A 23,977-nucleotide genomic window follows, 5' to 3' on the forward strand; every position below is an offset into this window, starting at 1 on the left:
CCCCTTATGCACCTATCCTTAATTTTGGAGCTATTCTTCGAGCATTTGGATGGTTGTGCTCCTAAAGGATGTAACACAATTTATGAGAGGGGTTGGGGAATAAGAGGCTATGGATGTACATTGAAGTAGGGTTACTGAGCCTTCTTTAAGATTTTCCAAATCCACTTAGTTCACATACTTAACAACTTATCTAGTGCGGAGAATCTTTACCAAAAATTAACACCTTGTTGAATCACGGTTCATGGGAAATTATTAATAGTAGCAAACATGCAAAGAGGAATTTACGACTCATCTATGAGCACTCGTAATACATAGTGTGAAGCCTATAATCATATGTTCTTTTAATTTCCATGTTCATTTTAGATCCCAATATATGTTTTTAATGGAATCCTGGATAAAGTTGTTTTTCGAGACTCCGAGAAGGAAATGTTTATAGTTCAATATAAAATAAACAATAAGATCCTTTTAGAATAAGCCAATTTTCAGGAGAATATGGATGGTAGTTTCAAGATTCATTTATTGGGAGATCTAGCTAGCACAAAATGAAGCTATTTTTCAAGGAATACAATCCTTAGTTATTAGTTGTACTAACAAGTCTCGTAGCTTGTTGTCAATAGCCATCCAAGTCAAAGGGATGAAAGGACATAATGAAATTGCCAATAATCTAGATCTAGAAGGGTGTGATGGGATGGAAGGCATGTTAAGTAAAACTAGAACTATATTGAAGAAATTTATCTCTCTTCTGACTAGGTTAAAATGATAGATAATAATGGGGAAAGAGGAATTTCTAAAATGATATTAGTCACAGGAAAAATATTTGTTATTCTTCAATGGAGCTTTAAAAGGCAACCGAGGGGTGGCTAGTATGAGGGTGGTCATTCTTGATCTCAGTGGAAACATGGAAAACACTTTTGAAAGGCAACTAGGTAAAACTAAAACAACCAAGAAGAGGCATTTGGTTTGTACCAAAGGTTAGGATCATTAGTGAAAGCAAATTAAGAACCTGATTGTCATTGGGGATTCAATTCTAATAACTAAACTAACATTTAAATCCTTTCATAGAGTGACAACACTTTAATTAGCATAATCTCCTTGATTAAGAGAGAAGTTACCAAGATGGAGAGTGTTGATTTCTATCATGTTCTAAGGATGCTCCACTACTGAGCTTACAATCTAGCCACCAAGGCAACTCATTCAGAATGTGACAAACTTTGGCTAAAAAATAGGGAGGTATATCATCTTATCCCCTAAGTTTACTTTCATTAGGATTTACGATGAAACTTTGCATGTCAAACACTTGGAACTTAATTTAAAATGGGGTGGTCATATGTCAAATCCAACAGGAAAGGTGCATTCACTATGTACTCCCTTCACACATGTAGACTTCAATGTGGGTTTTATCTCTTCAACCACATTGTATCATGATTCTCCTTATAAATGGGACAATGGCTTTGAATCATGATGAATTGTGGTCTATAATGGGTTTGTGCCTCACAATTTTATTACACTCGAGTTCGAATTAGGTCTTAACATTGGATTATTTCCCCTTTTGGACCACCTATGTGTGATCCCAACTGTAAATTTTGATTGGATTTCTATAGTTGTATCCCTAGTTTTAGAAAAATTGAGGCCCTAAACCAACCTGGGATTAGTGGTGTGCCTCAAGGTGGCTTGGAAATACAATATTGTAAGGATTTAGCAGTTGTCATGACTTTCATTCTCACTATTGTGGCACTCCATTTGAATCTTGTGCAATTTAGGATTGTGGAGTTGTTTTCAAGATGGCTAAGCACCAATGGCTCCAATCCTTGCTAAAGGCAAGTTAACAACCTTTTATTTTCAACCTTGTTGGAATGTCGTGATTTCAAAAGTTATGGATTGCATGAGGCTAGTGGTGAAATAAGGATATCTTTAGGGTTATGTTGGGAGCCCAAGATGGAAAATGGGCATGCTAGAATATGCCCTTTATGTGAGACCTCTAAACTTTAGAGTTATGAGAAGATAGGGGGCCTCCATTACTAGTAACAAAACCTTAATAACTTCATTATAAAAAAGAGTGCATTCCCAAGAAGATACCAAGGATGCTAAAGTTTCATTTATGATGGAAATTCTCCACATTCATAAGTAACAAATTGAAGAAGTATAAGTTGAATGTGAAACTTTGATACAAATGGTGTTGGGTTTATAAGAAGTAGCTCCACAGGCCACTCAATTGCCAAAGATGTCCATTAGTTCCACACAGGTTAAATAGGAGGAAAAACTTCAGCAATGGAAAAAGGACATGGAACTGTTGAATGTAGATCATAATTCCATGACAAATAAATCTCAACGTGAAAAATTTGGCAATCAACATGGCCTTATTTAGTAGTGTTTTATATATTTTAAAGTTTGCTTGTTTCCAGTAGTGTTTATGCGAATTTATACTTTTCGTAGCTTAAAAAAATCATTTTTGAAGGGTTGTTTTGTTGTCCTCAAATATCAATCTCAAACTCTTGACATGTCTCAAAATCTATTCTTAGATATGAATTTTATATGTAATTTTATGCTAATGTAACAAGTTTCTAATACAAAATTAATTGTTCTTCTTTAAAAAAATACAAATAAAAAAATATAGATACCAAAGCCTTGTCTTCCTCTTTATTGTCAACCATCTCAAGTTGGGGACTTTGTCCCTGAGTGCTAGCTAGAGAAAAATTATTGTTTTCTCTTGGGCGTTTATGTTCTAGATTTTAGACCCCACCACACATAATATTGACAAATGGGATCCATTAAAGCTTCGTATCCAAATTTTATTGTATGCATCCTTGTAGCTTTATTATTTTCCCACATTAGATAATCCTCTTCATCTACAATCCTAACATGGTTTCTTTTTAGCTCGTCCATGGGATCTTGGATAGACGGTGATCAGGTACTCTATTAAGGCACTCCTTGAAGTGAAGTCATTGGTTCAATTCCCTGCCCCGATCGGGGTGATATATTGGACATGATAAAAGTGTAGTCCTGCCAACCTTACAAACAAAAAACATGGTTTCTTTTTAGCTCATTTATAAACATTTACCGACTTTTACCCCAAGCCTCATATGTATTCAAGGACAAGGTTGATTTCCATCCCTATCACCATACATTTGTTGTTAATGGATTTATAATTTGATAACTAGTATAAACCCCTTTTCCATGTGGATGATTTAGTAGATTTTGATTCAGGAAAAACTTATCTCCATACCTCAAAATAGTTTGAGAACCTATAACAAAGTAGACTATCAAATAGAAATTCTAAACTAAAAAAGAGAACTCTAGCAAAAAAAACATGAAAAAACAACACGAAAATGAAAAGTGTTGATGTTGGAATAACGTGTTTTTTTGGGAAATTTTTAACATTTTTTTAAAATGGTAATAAAAGCCATTTTCTTTTAATCGAGGTAAATTTTCAACATTTTTTAGCAACAACGTTAAGGATAAAATACCATGACTCTGAAAACCCTTAAAATTCCAATGATTTCAGGGATGGCATTAAAGATAAAATATCACGTCTTTGAAAACCCTTAAAATTCCAACAATTTTCAGCCATGGTGTTAAAGATAAAATACTTATAATTGTTTTCAACCATAACATTAAAGATAAAATATCATGGCTCAAAAAATAAAAACCTAAGTTTTCAACATATTTCAACCTAGCATTATGGAAAAATTATATGACTAAAAAAACTTTAAAAATGAACACCTGAACGAAAGAGTAATTATACCAAGAGTAATTTTTTTTAAATGTTAAAAGTATAGTTATCTTAAAATCTTAGCCTAAGAATATTTTTTCTGATGATGAGTAGGGGTTCAAAACTCGTCAATCCTATTTTTTTTTTTATCGGTTCTAGGGTTCAGCTCTGGCACACAACAGACCTAGCTGCCTCCTGCAGAGCTCTCTCAGCAGCCACTCGCTGTTGAGACCAACCAGAAAGAGTGCAGAGAAAGCCTTGCGCGGTGAGTCTCTTCCCAAAAAAATCTGAGTCCATCCAGCATGGACGCTGGAGGGGGTCCCCCTCCTCCCCCCCTGAGATCGATGCCTTCAAACGTCTAGTAGCCTCCTATGGCAAGAGAAAAGCAAACTCGAAGCATTAGAAATTTGTAAAGAAATTCAATTCCATCCCCTCGGTAGAAATGTCTGTGGAACATTCGTGTCGGACTGCGCTAAACCCGGTAGATCAAGGGCTCATTGGATAATTCACGAGCCTCTGGCCCTCTCCCAAAGCTATAGATGAATGGGTCCAGTGAAACTGGAGGCCCCTTGTCTTTGAAGGAATCCTAGGCCACATTGTAGGTAGAGGTTATTATGTTTTTGTTTTCGAATCAGCAGAAGATCGAGATCTTATTTTCCGAAACAGTCCATATTTCATGGGCCCCCAAGGGCTCTATCTGAACAAATGGACGCCGGAATTTGATCCTTCCCAGGACACTCCTTTAGCCGTACCAGTCTGGATAAGGCTACCCCATCTTCCTCTTCATTGTTGGAACTCGGAATCTATGGAAACAATCGGGAACAAATTAGGAAAATACATTGATAGGGTAGAAAGGAGAGAACAATATTCGTGTGCCAGAATATGTGTTGAAGTCGATCTGGAGACAGAACTGCCTGAGGCGATCAAGTTGACCATAGCTGGCTGGTCTCATATTCAGGAACTAGATTATGAACAGCTCCCCTTCAAGTGTCGACATTGTCACGGTTATGGTCCTTTCTCCTGAAACTGCAAGAAGAAAATCGAGGAAGAATCTGAAAAAGAAAAGGGTGAACAATGGACACAAGCCAGAAAATCAAGCACAACCAAACAGACCAACAGAGTGAAAAGGAAAGGAGGGAATCCAGAGATCGGAGGACTCTCTGCTGGGAAGAGTTTAACCAAATATCAAGCCACAACAAATGCCACCACCTCAAAAAATCCTTTTGCTGCTCTAAACCCCCAGAAGACCAACCAGAACTTGAAGAAGGAGAGGTGCAACAGAATAAGGAACAGATAACAGATGTAGAAATAAACACAGGATCTCAGGAACAAACTACAAAAGCCATTTCAGAAACCCCTTGCGAAGATGCAATCCAATAGGAAAAATAAGGCCCTGCAGTAGGCGCCACTTCCCCACCCTCTTATGCAGAAATGACCAAAAAGAAAAAGCTGATAGATAGTCCTGGTTCATCCGAAGATGAACCTTTTGAGCAATCCAACAAAAAGGCAGGAAGGAAGTCTTGCAAGGATATTAGAGAAGAAGAGGCAGAGCAACTAAATATGCAGGGCAGTCAGTCCACAATCGAAATGTCATTAGGCAAAAACACAAGGACTAGACCCCCAAAGGGTGGGCCTGCACCGCCCCTCTCTAGTAAATAATCCAAATCGTCTCAAGGAACTGCAGGGGTCTAGGAAACCCTCTGAAAGTGAAAGCAGTAAAAGATCTATTAATAATGGAAACCTCAGACATTCTCCTACTCCAAGAGACAAAGATAGAAGAAGATGCTCTTTTATCTCTAAGTCGAACCAAATGGAAAAAGAACTCAGGAAAAGCGGTTAGTGCCCAAGGTACTTCAGGGGGCCTGGCAACCTTATGGTTGGAGGATATGTTCCACCTTAAAATATCCTTCGCAACCCAACACTGGATATATACAGATATTCTACATCTCCCAAGTAAGATTTCTTTAGCTCTCTTCAATATTTATGTTCATGTTAACTTCCTAGAAAAGAAGGACTGCTGGAATTCTCTCTTAGACTTCCTAGAAATCTATGCACCCCCAAACATCATTCTAGCGGGGGATCTTAACATCACGTTAGACCCAAAGGAGAAAAAAGGAGGAGTTTGGGGTAAAGATCCCTTCCACGCCTCGGTGGAGTCTCTAATTCTCGCTTGGGACCTTCTTGACCTCAAATCTAAGAAAGGTCGTTATACCTGGACAAATAATAGAGTTGGTAACGCCAACATTGCTGCCTGTTTAGACCGGTTCCTAGTTCAAAGTACTCTGCTAGAGGGGAAGCATTTAATCTCTTCAAAAATACTGCCCAAAATAACATCTGATCATAACCCCATCTCGTTGCTGATAGAGAAAGAGGAGGACTTGGGCCCTATTCCTTTTAGATTCAACCCTCTTTGGGTATCGAGAGAGGGCTTTATGGACATAGTGGCCCACGTTTGGTCACAACCAGTTGATGGGTCCCCCAGCTTTGTGTGGGAACAAAAACTCAAATATACTAAGTCTGCATTAAAAGCCTGGGCAAAGGAAAGACCCCTTTCCACCCCAATAAGTCAAAGACAGAAGACAGTTCAGGCTCTAGCTGAGATTCAGGTAGGCATGGAAGGATCTGAAATTACCAAAGCTTAGCCTCTCATCGAATAGAACGCCCAGTTCAACTCTTTTCTTTCCTTTCGACAGGAAGAGAAATACTGGCGCCTAAAGTCTCACAGGCTCTAGCTCCAAGCTGGAGATAGAAATACAACTTTCTTTCATAGACAATGTAGAGCCTGCCTCTCTCGGAATCACATTTTCGAAATTTCCACCAGGGAGGGGAAATCATCAAAGGACAACCTCTCTTAAAACAGCTAGCCACAACCCATTTTCAGAAACTGTTCCAGCGGGATGGTTCCTCTAACGAAGACCTGGCTGCCAATTTTTTGTCGAACATCCCCTCTCTTGTCACTGCAGATGTTAACGCTGGGTTAATTATGCCCTTTTCTGAAAAAGAAATAGTTGAAGTCATATGGTCAATGCAGTCGGATAAAGCACCTGGGCCGGACGGATTTACCATCCATTTCTACAGAGCTTGTTGGAATGTAATAAAATTTGATTTTCTCATAATGGTGAAAGCCTTCCATAAGAAAGCCAAAGTGGGAGGGTGCACCAACTCCACCTTCCTCGCCCTAATCCCGAAAGAAGCCAATCCTAAGACTTTCGACAGGTTCCAACCAATCTCTCTCTGCAATGCCTCCTAGAATATCCTTGCCAAACTCTTAGCCAAAAGACTCAAGCCTCTGTTAGGGAACCTGATATCCCCTCTGCAGGGCGGTTTCGTTAAAGGAAGGCAACTCATAGACAATGTGATCCAAGTGCAAGAAGCCCTCCACTCTAGTCACACTCGGAAGGAAAAAGGCATGCTCATCAAGTTGGATATGTCAAATGCTTTTGACCAGGTTAAAGTTTCATTTCTCTATAAAATACTCCTCTCCTTTGGCTTTAGTGCTGAATTTGTCAATTTGATAAAAGCCTGCACACACACACCTTGGATAGCCCCCCTGGTCAATGGCAGACCTTTTGACTTCTTCCAAGCTTCTCGAGGACTCCGCCAAGGATGCCCATTGTCACCCTTTCTTTATATCTTGTTGGCAGAAACCCTAAGCAGAAAGCTGGCAGTGGAAATGGAAGTAGGCACTATTCCAAGTATCAAGGTAGCAAGACGGGTGGAACCTATAAACCACGCCCTCTTTGCAGATGACTCTCTCCTGTTGGGAGGGGCCTTGATTAAGATAGCAAAGGCTTTCAAAGAAATCCTTCATCACTTCTGCTTAACCACAGGAGCCTTGATCAATAAAAGAAAAAGTGTGATTTATGGCTGGAACGTAGATCACCCAACTATTCTGCGAATTGCCTGCATATTGGGATTCCATGGGTATGAAAAATTGGAAAAGATCAAATATCTAGGCCTTCCCTTAACCTTGGGACCAAGCCCTCCCTCCCTTTGGACTGAAATAATAAGCAAGATAAAAGCAAAAATAGCATATTGGGGAGGCCAATGGCTAACAAAGGCAGGGAAGTTGGTTTTGATCAAGGCAGTCCTCTCCGCCCTTCCCATCTTCCAGTCTTCCCTCCTGCTAGCTCCCAAGTCTACCACGGAACATATCTCTAAACTCCTTTGGGACTTCCTTTGGAATGGGGGCAAGGGCAACCAGAGCAAATTTGGCTCTTGGAGGAAAAATCATATGGCAATTGTATGTAGATAAAAATCATCCAGTCAATAAGATCCTCTAGAAGAAATACCTTAAGGGAGGTTCCTTGAGAAACCTCACAACAACTTCTACTCCAACAGGTACATCAATATGGAACTTAGTCAGAAGAAGCATCGACCTTATTCAACAGCATTTATATAGAATTCCAGGCAATGGGAAAAGAACATTACTGTGGGAGGATACCATTCAAGGGAATGCCCCATTGGCCACCCTAAATGCCTGCAATGATTTAAAGATCTAGCTAGTGAACAAGGGCCTCCTCTGGCTGGCAGACATATGCTCTTGGGATAGCAAAGGGAATTGGACAGGTTGGACTTTTCCAGGGGTTCCTGACCCTCTGGAATCACAAAAAAACTTGCTCTGTGCAGCTCTCTCTGGCCTCGCCCCTGTCCATCGTTCATCCAAAGATAAATGGGGGTGGGGAAGAACCAGAATTTATACAGCAGCTCAAGGATTCTCCTCTCTACAAGCTACACACGCATCATTGCTGACACCAAAGCTCTGGAAATCCGTCTGGTCCCCCTTTTGCCTTCCAAAGGTGAATTTCTTCACTTTGTTACTCATGCATAAAAAGGCTCTAACAGGAGAAAATCTGAAAAAAAGAGGGTTTTGTGGCCCCTTTAGATGCTGCGTATGCACTTCTGCTATCGAAATCTCTGACCACTTATTGGTTGACTGTGTTTTCACACAAGAAGTCTAGAAGATGGTCCTCCACGGACTTAGTGTACCCACCCCCTCCCAGATATCAATAGTTTCTCTCTACACCTCCTAGGCAGATCAAAACCCTGAGAAAAAAAACCAAAAACACAGGCTGAAAAACATTTGGCAAGCTATTCCAAAATGCCATTGGTGGAAAGTGTGGTTGGCTCGAAATGAATGCATTTTCAACAACAGGCTCCCAAATTCAGTGGAAGTGGCTACCAAAGTAAAAGCTCTCTTGTTGGAAATAGTAAATAAATCAAATTTTGCCTTTATTTTACGTGCATAAGTCTCGGTGTGGCTAAGACCCTGTGTGACAGGAGAAAGGAAAGAACCAATCAGCAAACCAATGAAACCTCCTACTTGGCGCCTGCGTCTCACTTAGGGTGACTTTCTTTCGTGGTGGTAGGGGACATCAAAAGCCACTGTTTTCTTTGATGGAGTGTCCAAGGGGAATCCAGACACTACATGAGCATGAGGATTGATTCTATCACTAGATAGATCTTAAAAACCATCATTGGAAAACAGAAATCACTTTGTATTACGTAACAGGCCTGGACCTTGGCTTGCTTTCCTTGGCCAGAGCAATTACAAATTTAGAATACTGCATGTGATTTAGATGGAGATCTAAAAACTAATGGGGGTGTAGAAGGATCTAGAATCCTACATGTGATTTAGATGGAAATCTAGAAACTAATGGCCGTGTAAAAAAATTTATAATCCTCCATAAATTTAGCTTCACACTTAACAAAATAGCTTTTGAAGTCTAATGAATTGAGCCCTATAGTGTTGGGCTTTTGAATTTCCTTTAAGTCTTTCTCAATGCTAATGGATCATGGCCTAACCTTTTGTTTGCTTCCATTCGCCAAAAATAAGTTATAAATTCCAGTAATAAAAGTTGTTACCCAAAGCAATCCTCTCACCTACTATTCAATCTCTTTCAGCCTGTGAAGACGCATTAGATTATCAGGAGAATGGATCGAGGGAGAAGAGAATGACAGTTCAGTTGGTTGTGGAACAAAATTCAACCCCGAACTGTACTAGAAGTTACGTTTCAGCAGCAAATACTATATTGGCAGCAAATGTTATGTGACTCAGTGTTCGAAACTCGAAGCATTTTTGTCGCAAAAGTCGGAGAATTACGTGTGAGATCTGCGATCTGGTGACAGAATCGAAGTTAATTAATTGTAGGAAAAGAAATTAGTAAGGGTGTTGTGGCGCTGGAATTTCCAGGATATGTTGTCTTCTTTATACAAAATAAAGAAAAGAGCAGCCAAGATCGTATCTAGTATCACATGCTGTGATTAGGGTATTTCCTTTTTGCCATTTGCGTTTTCAAATTTACACATTCATAAAATGAGTCCGTGGCACCGATGTACTAATGATATTACGGGCCTTGACATATTGTCAAGTTTCATTAGGAGGAGTAGGATGGAATTTGACGGGTAATTTGTTAGTTATGAGGTGATTTGCTTGTGAAATATTGGTTAAAATTTTGTAAAGTTTTCAAAATTTTTATTTGATATTATAAAATTAGTCAAGAAAGAAAGCGTGAAAACCATTAAAGGTAATGAATGAATGACTCTGTTTTGAAATTCCATATCGAAGTCCCCTTTGTTTATTTATTTATTTAGCAGAAGAATTAGGTGGCGAAATTCTTTTGACGCTTTGCAGCTTATCACTGCCTTTGGTGCGAGTTGTAGATTAACCGTTGCAAGCTTGCCAAGCCACAAGGCAGGGCAGGCTTAAATTTCAAAATAGCCATAACAAATATGACACGCATTACAATCATCTGCACATGACTCGTTTGTTCTTCATTTATACAGCCATCCTATTTGGCAATGCACTCCTTTCTCGATTTATTCCCAATTTTAATCGAAATTTTGAAAACTTAAATAATTTTTAAAATCTCAAAAAACAAATAATTTCACGATGTACCAAATTTTAAACCATGATAATAATACTTTACTGATTCCTTAAATTTTTAGAAGAGATGTACTTCATTTTCCAATATTTGTTCTTAACATAATACATTATTCTTCAACCTTTTGCCATTTGATTCATTTTTCAGTGACTAAATGTGTTGGTTATGGTTCGTGACTCAGATTTCAGTATCAATAATGATACTGAACAATATTTTTCTTACTATTTTTTGAGGGAAAAATTACGTTATATATTTAAAAGTTTAGTATATGTATCAGTGAAAATAATAGTCCAGTAAAATATATGAGAAAAAACAGAATGACTAAATAGGCAAAGTTGCTAGAAAATCTAAATATAACTTACAAATTTGATACACTAATCCAAAATAGAGCAAAATTAAAAAACTGTACTATCTGTCTGCCCATCAGAATGTTGCTCAAGCTAAGAAAGATATCTGTTCAGTTTCAGCATTATGAATGTTACACCGTTTGCTATATGATACATTTTCCAGTGAATTGATGTGTTGATTTTTATGACTAGTCATACTGAAGAATATTTTCGTTTCCACTTTCAACATTAAATGTTACACTACACGTTTTGGATAAGGCTTCTTAAATGTTACACTACACGTTTTGGATAAGGCTTCTTAGGTGGATAATCGTTTTTTCTCATATTTATTTACTTATTTTAATCATAAAGAATAAAAAATCAGTTTTATTTCTACCTCAGGTGGATGAGGCAATGTTGATTTGTTTTATATTCATTGGTTCCGAAGAGAATATGCTCATTCTATAAATGGTTATCGAGAAGCCTAAAGCGTTGCATTAGATTTTAATAAATTAAAAATAAAATAAAATTGAAAACGACAGTTTACCAATCCTCACCAAGGAAGCGACACACAGGAAGGGGAACACCAATCCTTGAAGGGCAATTGAACCCTGATCGCTGCAATTCCCAAGCTCCCCGTCCGCCATGAATACCATGACCTGATTCTCAGTGATTAACTGTAGACTGACTGATTGTGAAAAAATCAACGTGGATTTCTTGAAGGAAGCGATGTCATAATGGTAAGAAAATCAGGTTTTATATTATATGTAAACACAATAACCCGACTAATCATAGTGATGGTATGGCCATGTTTCTTAGAATTAGTGTTTTAATGTACGACTTAACGGTGTTGCAGTGAGAATCACGGCAAGCATTTTGGTGTTTTATCAAAAACTTCATTCGAATTTTTAATTGATAAACAAAGTTTGAATTTAATTGATAAACACGTGTTGTTGAGGCGATTTGGCTATGGAACCACATTAACGGTGTCACATTGAGAATCACAACAAATCGTATAGTTTAGGATATATATTGTTCCATTCAAGTTAATCAATAAATATGAGTGTTTTTGAATTAATTTGGACAGCGAAGCTTGAATTTTTCATGATTCAGGTTTCTCTCTTAATTAAACAGAACACAGACATAAACATAAACATAAAGACATATAATTAGTAAAAATAATTTTTTATTTAATTAATATCAAAGAATTTAAAAATGTTTATATACAAAATGGAAATAAATTAGTTTAGGCCAGATAGTTTCTGTGAGAATAGATGTGGTGGCTACATGTCTCTAAATTGTGTTAAAATGAGGCTCAAAAGTTTTTTTATTACTAAAAAAAAAGCAAAACCCTAAATAACCAAAACCCTAATCTTAGGACATGAGACACCAAGAGTTTGTGGGCCTAGTTGGGTTAGTTCCAGGGTCATAACTTGGTCATTTGATTTCTATTTGGGACTTATAATAACTGGTTGGAAAAGTCGCTCCAAATACTACAATATTTGTTATGTAGCTGTAGGCAAGGGTCTACGACAAAAAAAAAACGAATTTAGGGATCAAAAAAACTCTAAAAATTCAAGACCTCAAAAACTTCTAAAAATAATAAATTGTGCTATTATCAAAGAAATTGATAAAACCTACTACAAGTCCAAATAAAATAATCATATAACTACCAATATTCACTAGATCATTTTGCCATAAATATTTTTATGATCATTTTGCCATATATATTTTTATAATTTTTACATTAGTATTCGGATTACAAATGATTAACTATAAAGAATGCTTAATCAAAATTAAAACATTATAACATTAAAGATGCATTATCCACTAGATCATTTTGCCATGAATATTTTTATAATTTTTACATTAATATAATGATTAACTATAAAGATTGCTTAATCAAAATTAAAACATTATGAAATTAAAGATGCATAATGGTTGTTGGCTACGTTGTTCCGTATAGGCATATATCTCTAATTAATCTAAACTTGACAAAAAAAAATTACAGAACTAAAATTTAAATATATCGTAGTGGAACCTAGACCCATCATGCATGATTGTTACTGATTATTCATTATAAAAACATAATTTTGAAAATGCATTTAAACCTTGCATCATCATCAAAGAATAATTCCTACGTTTGAAAAAGAGTTGCTATCAGGAAATCATTGACTAATAATTATATATTCTTTTAATAATAATTATATATGTGTGAGATGGTCTTTATTTTTACAAATATATTCTTTTAATCTATATATTTCTTCCTTCATAATTATTTTTCTCTTTTAAGAAATTAACCTCAACAAACATAATAATTATGTTTCTATATATTCTTTTCATTTTAATAATAATGTAAAATAATATTTATATGAATTCTTTTTCTCATATCTATAATTTATAATTTAGTTATAAATAATTTATAATTGAAAATATTTGATAACGTAGAACATTAATTTAACCATTTATAATTGAAAATATTTAATAACATAAAACATTAATTTAATTATATTTAAATTAATATAATATTAATTATTATAAATAAATGAGTTTAAATTAATTATTTATATATGGTAAATTATTTTATAATTATGTTAATTGAATTATAATGACGATGATGATGATGGTGGTGGTTAACGTCCATTGAGACCAAACATTGGTCTATCGGACCTAAAGAAACAAATTATTTATTTTGATTTAAGATTTTATTCCTATGCTCAAAAAGCTTGGAGAGAAGCCTCCCCAGCTCACTATAATTTTGACATTGTAAAAGGCTAGAAAGGTCAGTATTGTAACAAAAATTGTGAAATTGAGATCTAGTGTGGTTGTACGCGGGGCACTCTAAGAGGAAGTGGTTTTCATCCTCGATGTTCCTATTCTCACATATATGACAGATCCTTTTCATCCATGACGTTTTAGGAACTGCCCAACGACCTGTTTCACTATGGAGCTCATGAGAATTTGTTCTAATCTTTGCTATATTAATTTTCTTCTTTGAGCTAGTTAAAATAGAGAGATACTTTTGATCTTCTAGGGTGGGGTTGATGACCTTCTTATAATAACTTAATTTTCTTTTAGCTGCTAAATATTTCTCACACCACATTTTTTCTTTGAACTTAGAAGTAACAATATCTTTAATGTTATTTATGTTTTGTAATGCATCATTCTCGTTGATCTCCCAATAGTTTAACCAGGCCCTTGTGTCTTTATGCCACCCTCGATTGAGCCTTAGGTAGTTTTGGCTGGAATTTAAAGCTAGCTTAGGAAGTCTATGGTCGTCTATGTTATTGAGTTTGTGCTTGTACAACAGAAACCTAATCATAGCTAGGCTCTCAATAGCGGAAATACCTGCTTCTATAAGGAGAATAGGATAGGGTGTATTACTTTTAATTTTCAGGTTATAAGTTACAAAACACTTCTGGATTTGCTCAATCTTTCTCCATGATTCTCTAGAGATGCTGCAACCCCAAACCTCACAACCATATAAGATAACAGGAGTGACTAAAGTTTCAAAGAGGAACTTCTTTTTATCCCACATTACAAGGTTTGTTGTTTTACAATTATTTTCAAGACCAAAATAAGCTTTCCACCCCCCATTAATCCTTTTCTCAATGCTATGGTTCCAGTTGAGCTTGTGATGAATATCAATTCCTAGGTACTTGTAAGAATACACTTCCTCCAAGTTATTATTGTCATACATAAAATTAGTGTAAGTGTCCTTCTTGGATTTGATAATCATAACTTTTGTTTTGTCAGTGTTAACAGTCATACCCATGGTAGAGCAGAAATCCTTAAGAAGCCTGAGTTGCTTATCAAGATCAGATGGGCACCTTGCCAAAAGAACAATATCGTCAGCATAGAGAAGAAGGATGACGACTATCCCAGCTAAGATCGTGCCATCACATCCTGCTTCCTCTAAATAGCCTTCGAGCTTATCGATGTAAATGCCAAATAGGGTAGGGGAGAGGGAGAACCTTGTTTAACTCCGATGTTACACTTAATATCTTTCGATCACCCCTCATTGCTCTTTAGCTTGGCAATTACATTCTCGTATAACCTTATAGTGGCAGCTCTCAACTCGAGAGGAACCTTTAGCTCTTCTAATCTATTCCAAAGGTTGTATCTAGGAACCGTATCGAAAGCCTTTATAAAGTCCACAAAGCAACAAAATAAATTGGATTTATCATTATGACATTCTTCCGCAATGATCCTAAGCGTAACGAGGTGGTTTGTTGTTGAGTGATGCCTTCTGAAACTGTTATAGACATTTTTGTGCCTTACAACTCTAAGCATGAAATGTCCATAAACCAAGGGATCCTAAGTCCCTAAAAGTGTTGTTCCGACCCCTAGAGGAACAAGGTCAACAAATTACAGCTTCTCTCAGAAGTTCTCCACCAGAAACTGCTCAGAATCAGTTAAATCAGGATCATTCCAGCTGCTCCACTAGCTAGCTGCGTTGCATAGCACCCAAGTACACTAGCTAGGTGCGTTGCAATGCACCTAAATGCACTACCAGGGCGCGTTGAGTGGGAAATGACAAATGGCAGTGTCATTCCGCGAGGTGGCCAGACACTGGAAGCTTCCAGAATCTTCCCCAATGACACTTGTCTCACTGAGTTCGACCAAGGATGAGTAAGAGGCTCTCAGTCTCCAAGTGGAAGCAAGAACTGACAGAGAGAAGCCACTAGTCAGATCATAAGCTGACTCATCCTCTTTGCATACATCTATATATGGATCCCTCATCCCAGAGATCCGGAGGCTGGAATTTTGTACATTGCAGAGAATTGTTGTTGGTTTTGAGATAGATATCAGAGTATTGGGTGATTTATGCTTTGTTGGAGGTGAAGAGGGGATTCCTTTGCTGGGAGGTTGATGCTGGATCAGGAATCATCGGTTGTAACTCCTCTTGGACCTTCTTGTTATATCAATAAAACTATTTGAGTTTCTCCTACATGCTTGTGTATCATTGATGTTTGTTATATTTGCATGTTTAGCTTAAATATGATCCTAAGTTATTTATGAATATAAATCCATGTCTTTGTGTAGTTTTCTTCTTCTGTGATCTTACAGGAACTTGGTGAAGCTGGGCAAGTAAGGGAGCAGGTAGCTAGAAGCTGTCAAAGAGGAGAGAGATTGGATCAAAAGGACTAGCGCAAGACACAGGTTGGTTCATCCTATTCCTCTTCGTTTATAGTTCATAAAGAAGAATACGAAAGTAGTTTTCCTTGTTTGTTTCTAAGGTCACTGTCACACCTTAGTGGGATAGGGTCGTTCTGAGTAGACACTTTTCCCATTAACAAAATGGCGACTCCACTGGGGATCGTGTCTAGTTAGTTTGTTTGTGTTTCTCTTGTTGTTTGTTTCATAAATGTAGAAGTAGCAATCGAACTGCATTTGCCATTATCAAATACAAAGTAGACATCTGCTACTTCAATCCATTCACTGGATTTGTTTATGATTTGAACAGCTGATTCACAAATGATCTGATTACCCTTTGTGATAGCTCTTAGACCTCCTTTAAATCTACCCTCTGATTGTGCATTACTGATTGCTTTTACTCGGCCAAAAACCATAGATTAAACTGCAAACCGTGACCCAGAACCCGAATAGAATTCTCGTTTCTGCCTCAGCGCAGGCTCTGTGAAGAGATTCTGCATTTCAACGCAGTTCCCGAGAGGGCTACCTGCGCTGCTTCTCTGTGTAACAGGTGCGCTGATCAGCCTAGCCCTGTGCAGCTGAGGTCCTTTGCTTCATTTTTTCAGTTTTGTCTCTGATTTTTGCAGCCTGTGATCAGTGTGTGTCTGTTTAAAAACCCATTTTCTTTGCCTTAATTCTGCCTCCTTTGTACAAAAAGACTGTAGATGTTCTTTGTGTGTTTGTTACATCATTTACAGTTTTCCATTGAAAAAGTAGAATAGTCATACTGTCGTCCTTTGATTTAGATCTGTCGTAAGTGTCGATTTTGATCTTAGGAGAAAGTTTATTTGCTGTTGACAGTCGATTATGCTTTTACTTTTGCCTTTGGTTTGAATTTGTCACTTTCTAGTGTCGAAACGAGTATTTATTTCAAAATCATAAAGTGTCGTAATCTTCTCTACCTTTTGATTTCGAAAAGAAACTTGTTTATGTTTGTCACTTGAAAGCGAATTCAGATTTGTACATCAACTTTCTTTTTAGGCATCAATATTAAGAAAGTGAAAACAAATACATGCACGTGTGCATTTGCACATTGATAGTCTGCTTGGCTTGATTTAGGAAAAGTACATTTACAGTGTGCTCTTTGCTCTTTGAAAAAAGATTGTGTCTTTCTTTTCCCTTTGTAGCTAGGATTTTCATTGCTGAAAAGAGTTAAAAGTTTGCTTATCATCTTTAGATTGCATTTTAGGAATTACATCTACATCTCGTGGTGATCCCAAAAGGCAAACTTCTAAGAAAGATCAACTTAAAATAAATTGAATGAATCTAACAACGCTTTGGAACTTAACGCACAACATTTAGAGGTCTAGGCTAGAGACGTATTCCGGCGTCGTAAAGCCTGGTAACTGTTATCCTCACTGATGGTTGGGTGATTCCTCCACTTTGAGACGATAAGTGCCAGTACGGACTTGTGCTCCCACGTACCGTCGAGTATATATTGGGAGACCCCTATAGGCTTAAAACCTTTTATCCATAGGAAGCCGTGTCGGCCGCCCTACTGATCGCAATGCACCGAACACAGCATTCGGGAAGATTGACTGCCGTACCGTAAAAAGTATTCTGCAGTTTTGCGATTGGTTTGGTACTCCCTCTACCTAGATCTCCAGAGCAGTCCCTTTCGTTCCTTTTCAGACTCCTTAACGGAAAAGGTCCATCTGAGCACTTGTCACTTCAGGCTCATTAAAAATCGAAGGAGACTAGAGTCATCTTTTGTTTTTTCTCGACTCTTAAAAACTGAAAAAACAAGTTGTGTCAAAAGCGTCTAAAATTCATTTAACTCGGAAACATACTTCCCCTTTTTATTTTAGTTGATCGAGTAATCCGAAATCGTGGAAGAAAGTCAATTGAAACGCCGTCGTTCGCGGAGGCTTACGAGTCAACCATCTTTGTCTCCGGAATCGAAACCAGTACGGACAAAGCGAACTCGTTTAACCGGTTCAAAATCTCCTATTAAAGTTAGAACAAGTGTTCCAACGACATCCGAGATTTCGGTTACTCCAAACATTTCTGGGATCCCTACCTCTACAGAAGAAGTTCAACAGCCACAGAGGGATAGTGATACTGATCCTAGTCTGAGAGTAAACACTTGTGTTACCGAACCAGTTCCATCTACAACCGGTTCAGAGAGTCTTGCTCTTCAAACATCTGTCGCTGTCGATTCCACCCCTTCTTCGGCACCAGAAATATTTTACGGACCTGAAGGTCTTCCCCTTCCACCTGGTCTAATTGCCATTGAAGAAATTGTAGAAGACCCTCAAACAAGTACTCCAACACACTTTGGAGTCGGGATCACTCTATATCCTTCTTCATCACAAGTTAGTCTACCACCAGCGGAAGTTCCTGTAGAATCGCTAAGTAATCTTTTGGATAGACTCCAAATGTCTGAACAACCGTCAACATCTAGGACTGTGTCGTCTGACACAGCGACAGCAGAACTCCCTGCTGTCACTCCGACAATGTTTGCCGACATACCATCTGTCCCGACTAGCTCTCAACCGCTAGAAGGAGCCCATTCAGGGGCTATTTCGACGGTCTGGTCCGTTCCTGTTTGTTCATCCGGAATAATATCCAGAAACTCTTATGTTGAGTCTCAACAAATTGATCCATTTGGAGGTCAATTTGGGCAGTCTGGTCCCCAAGGGCAAACAATCCCCTTGAGTTCTGGATTACCACCGTATGGGGGGCAGTATGCCCTTTCATTATCCCCTCCGGGAGGATATCCATACGGGAGTTCACAACAATATTTAGGTTATACTGGAATTACCTCAAGTGGTTGGGTACCTATACTACCTCAACAACCAAGGGTTGTGTATTCAATGCAATAATGTGTACCTATGTCGAATATCCCGACTACACCAGCTATTGTGACGGTGTCACAAGTTCAAACGCTTCCTGTTGTAAGCCAACCTCAGATTTCTCAGGTTGTAATGCAACAGCCCCTTGACCCTGTGACTCAACCACAATCGCCAACTAGTGGGGCGACACAGGTCCAGACGGGTACAATTACCCCACACCTTGGTCCAACGGTTAGTATAGCGCAACAACACATGGATTCTCAACCATGGCTGGTGCAATACCAACAACCACAATTCCAACAAGTATACCAAGGTTTTGAGCAGCAAATCTTTGCGAACAGTGGACAGCCGTACATTCAAAACGGTCAAAATCAACCATTTTACAATGGTCATGCCCACCAACCTTATCAGTCATACCAGCATCAAATGCATTATGCTGGCATGCAAAGACCAACTGCTCAGGCAATCCCATCTTACCCGGGGTATGCTTCACCTAATCTGAATCAGCAGTTACCATTCGTGGCAACTTTAGAGTTACCTGATTTAAACCGGTTGACAAACGATCCAATCGCTTACGCCCCTTGGTGGCCAGCGATTCCACATAAACTTCCATCAGATATTCCTAAATTTAATGGAAATCCAGGTGAAGATCCATCGAATCACGTGATGACATTTCATCTATGGTGTTCATCAAACACCCTAAATGATGATTCGATAAGGCTTCGCCTCTTTCAGAGGACGTTAACGGGTCCAGCGGCAAAATGGTACATTGAATTGCCTAGAGCTTCATTCGACAACTTCAGTACCTTAGCCACAACCTTTTTAACCCATTTTCAATTACCGATAAGGTATGAAACGGGAACAGAACTCCTTACCAACTTCAAACAGACAACGACCACTCACATATCTGATCATATACATGAGTGGCGACGTCGTCGTAGGATGGTAAAAACGTACGTTCCCGATCAGCTACTAGCTGAATGGTTTATCAAGTCATTACTACCTTCCATCACGGAAGATGTGGCAAAGGGGGGAGTCGTAACGGAAGAGCAAGTTATCGCTCGTGCACAATATCTGGACTTGATCTATACTTAGTCCGGCACGCTCTACGACAAAATACCTGACGCCCCTAGACCGGAATTCTCAATTCCTCCTCCTCCTAAATCGAACAATGACTCTCACGCTGACGATGGTGTGATTGGCACAACAAACACGAAATTGACAAGGGCTACATCCAAGAAGGCCTGTAATATTTCAAATCAAAATGCAAAAGATGAACTTCTTGGTTCGGAAGTAAATGCCGTATCGACAGATGAGGGCAAAGAAACCAGACAACCAGGAAGCAAGAAGAAAGGGAAAGGGAATAAGAAGAAACGGGATGAATCATCACCTGAAAAATCTTCTTCAAACCCTCTTGGAAATAGGAAACCAAAAAATCCATGCTATATATGCGATGAGGATCATTGGACCGCAGATTGTCCACACAGAGCTGAGCTTAAGAAATTATTTAAAAGTTCGAAAACCTCAGCTGTGTTAACTGATCCATTTCCGAATCCAGGAACGAATCTGGTTGAAAGTGGAAATGCTTCCCCGTCTCAAGTGCTGATGTTGTCGATTTCGAAACAGCAGAATGATGCTTTGATTTCGACAAGGAACAAAGATTACGGGAATCCGCAGCTGTCGAACAACAAGGATAAAGATCAACCAAGTAGTTCGACAACAACTTCGACAGAAGTTGTACCACCCACCATTCCTGAATTGACAATAAAACCGCCGAAGGGAGTAGTACACAAGTCGACATTTAATCCCCGCGCTAGAGCAGTGCAGCATTATAACATAGTGGAAGATTTGGCCCAATCGCCATCCGCTATGTCGACTCTTGAAGTACTACAAAATTGCCCATCCCAAAGGCAGGCTTTATTATCGGCCATTGGTGGGATTGATCCAAAGGATTCCAATCTTGTATCCTTCGACCACAAAGGATACGATCCTCAGTTACCGGCTCAACTAGCTTTCCTTGTTCAAGTGAAAGCCCTCAACAAAACTGTTCATCGAAGAATTATTGATGAGAGGGCATCTAATTGTATCATGTCGATGAGTTGCTGGAAAACTTTAGGATCTCCAACCTTGTCGCGGTCTGCGACGACATTAAAAGCATTCGACGGAAGAACATATACCCCATATGGTATCCTAAATAACTTGAAAGTTGAACTAGGGGGAAAAACGGTAGAAATAGATGTTGAAGTCATCGATGGGAATCTTGATTACAACATCCTACTAGGAAGACCATGGATATATGCCATGGCAGCTGTTGTGTCGACCTATTTTAGAAAGATTGCATTTCCCTTTCAAGGAGGGATTACAATCGTCGATCAACAAAACTTCCTCCCCAATGGTTCTCAAGTTACAGGAAGCATTCCCATGATCCATGGAAGCCCCCATTCGCTTCAGAATATCGGAGTAGGCCTACTAAAAGATCCTATACTAATGGGAACTTTCGCTCTTCCACCTCCAATTAATCTGGCAGAAGTAGCGTCAATAGGAACCTGCAACATGATATCTTCCACGAAGATCTCAGAAAACGATATCAACATGGATCATGCAACGGTTTTGCCCCCAAGCCCAATAGAAATATTATAGCAATCAATGTTTCGGGCATGGGAGGCAAACCCAAATCAACGCTCATCAAGCATTTAGATAGATAGGTCTAGAGAATATGGTACTCCTTCAGATCCTTGGTCGCAAGTGCATGTCACCGACGAGGAAATTCTCCAAGCTATGGTAATTGAAGGAGCACCATGGAATGATTCCCACCATCGTTCCCTTCTTCCGGATTGTGAAGAAGAGACTCAAAAAGACCTTTATCATCCCTCAGTCTTTGATTTTCTTTCAAATACTGTAAATACGGTGGATTCCGAGCGAAACTTATCCAACATTGAAGAGACTATAGCCATAAATATCTCGACTAAAACAGATGTTGTAGAGAATATTTATGTTGGCAAATGTTGTTCTCCTTCAGAACTGGAAATATATAATGCTCTTTTTCGCGAATTCAGAGATGTCTTTGCTTGGACATACAGTGAAATGCCAGGCATCGACTCGAGTATCGTTGAACACGAAATTAAGATGTATCCAGATGTCAAACATTCATTTGTCCAGTCAAAGACTGCATTCATTTGTCCATGGGGCACATTCGCATATCGAAAATTACCCTTTGGTTTGAAGAACGCAGGGGCGACGTTTCAGAGGGCAATGAATTATGCCTTCCATGACATCAAAAACATCATTCAACCATACCTCGATGACCTTCCGGATCATTCGCGAAAGTGGACTGATCATCCGCAACATTTAAGAGCGATATTTCTACGTTGCCGACACTACAAGATACGACTCAATCCACACAAATGTGTATTTTGCGTCAGTTCTGGTCGTTTACTTGGCTTCGTAGTCTCCAAGGATGGGATTCGTCTCGACCCATGTAAGGTCCAGGCAATCATAAATTTGCCTCCACCTTCAAATTTGCTTCAGATTCAGAAACTCCAAGGGAAAGCAAACTTTCTAAGGAGGTTCATTCCAAATTACGTCGAACTTGCTAAAGGTTATACACGTCTTTTGAAAAAGGAGGTACCCTTTGTCTGGGATCAAGTTGCGCAAGCTTCCTTTGATGCTTTAAAAGATTCCCTAATGAAAGCATCATTAATGTACGCCCCCGATTATCAAAGAGATTTTAACCTGTATCTGGCTGCAGCAGATACGACCATCGCAATGGTTTTAGTTCAAGAAGTCGATGGAATTGAACATCCTATATATTATTTAAGTAAGAACTTAAATGATACAGAAAGTAAATATTCTTATGTTGAAAAACTAGCGCTTGCAGCTGTTCAAGCGATACAAAGATTTTGACACTATGTCCTCTTTCGGAAAATTACCATTCTGTCAGATTGCAACCCCATGACTTATATATTGTCGCGACAGTTGCTGGGGAGCAAATATTCAAAATGGATAGCGATCCTACAAGAGTTTGATCTGGAATTTGTAAAATCCAAGTCAAAGAAAGCTCCAGTTTTTGCAGAACTATTATGCGATCTCCCATCATCGTCCAACGATGAAACATCTAAAGAATCAATCGTGGATGAGAATTTGTTTCTGATATCTACAAGCAATGAGTGGTATGGAGATATAATAATTTATCTCCAAACCCAAAAAATTAGGCCAAACACCTCACACTTTGAACAAAAACGTATTCGATACCAAGCAAAAGACTACATGATCGTCGGTGATACACTTTACCGTCGTGGTATCGATACAGTTCTGAGAAGGTGCCTCACCCATGAGGAGGCCGAAAAAGCCCTGAATGAGTGTCATTCAGGCGCCTGTGGGGGGCATCAATCTGGATATGCTACAACACAAAAAATCTTACGAGCAGGATACTTCTGGCCAACAATGATCAAAGATTGTATAATCGCAGTCAGAAGTTACCATGCTTGTCAAATTTTTGATAGCAAAACCAGAAGACCACCCGCACCTCTACAGCCAATAATTGCTGTTGGGCCGTTCGCCAAATGGGGCATCAATTTCATGACATGTAACCCCACCTCGACCGGGGGGCATGGGTATATCATAGTCGCAGTTGACTATTTTACCAAATGGGCCGAGGCGATGCCTACATTAGATAATACTGGTGAAACAACTGCCCTTTTATTTTTCAATCATGTAGTCGCCAGATTTGGCGTACCACAGGCTATAGTCACAGATCATGGATCGAATTTTCGCAATCACATGATGGTCGAATTAGCTGCCAAACTAGGGTTGTCTCACGACAGCTCTACTCCGTATTATCCGCAAGCCAACGGACAAGTTGAAGCGATCAACAAGGTCCTGAAGCGCATGTTGCAAAGGATGATCGGAGTTCACAAAAGAAGGTGGCACCTAATCCTGTACTCAGCCTTGTGGGCTTACCGAACATCGGTAAGGAATGCAACCGGGTTCACACCCTTCCAACTGGTATATGGCTTTGAAGCAGTCTTACCAGTCCAGTGTGAAATCTCGTCTCTCAAACTCGCAATT

Source organism: Pinus tabuliformis, chromosome J (assembly GCF_031772625.1).
Source record: "Pinus tabuliformis cultivar Carrire ecotype Pingquan chromosome J, CPIR1, whole genome shotgun sequence".
Classification (NCBI taxonomy): domain Eukaryota; kingdom Viridiplantae; phylum Streptophyta; class Pinopsida; order Pinales; family Pinaceae; genus Pinus; species Pinus tabuliformis.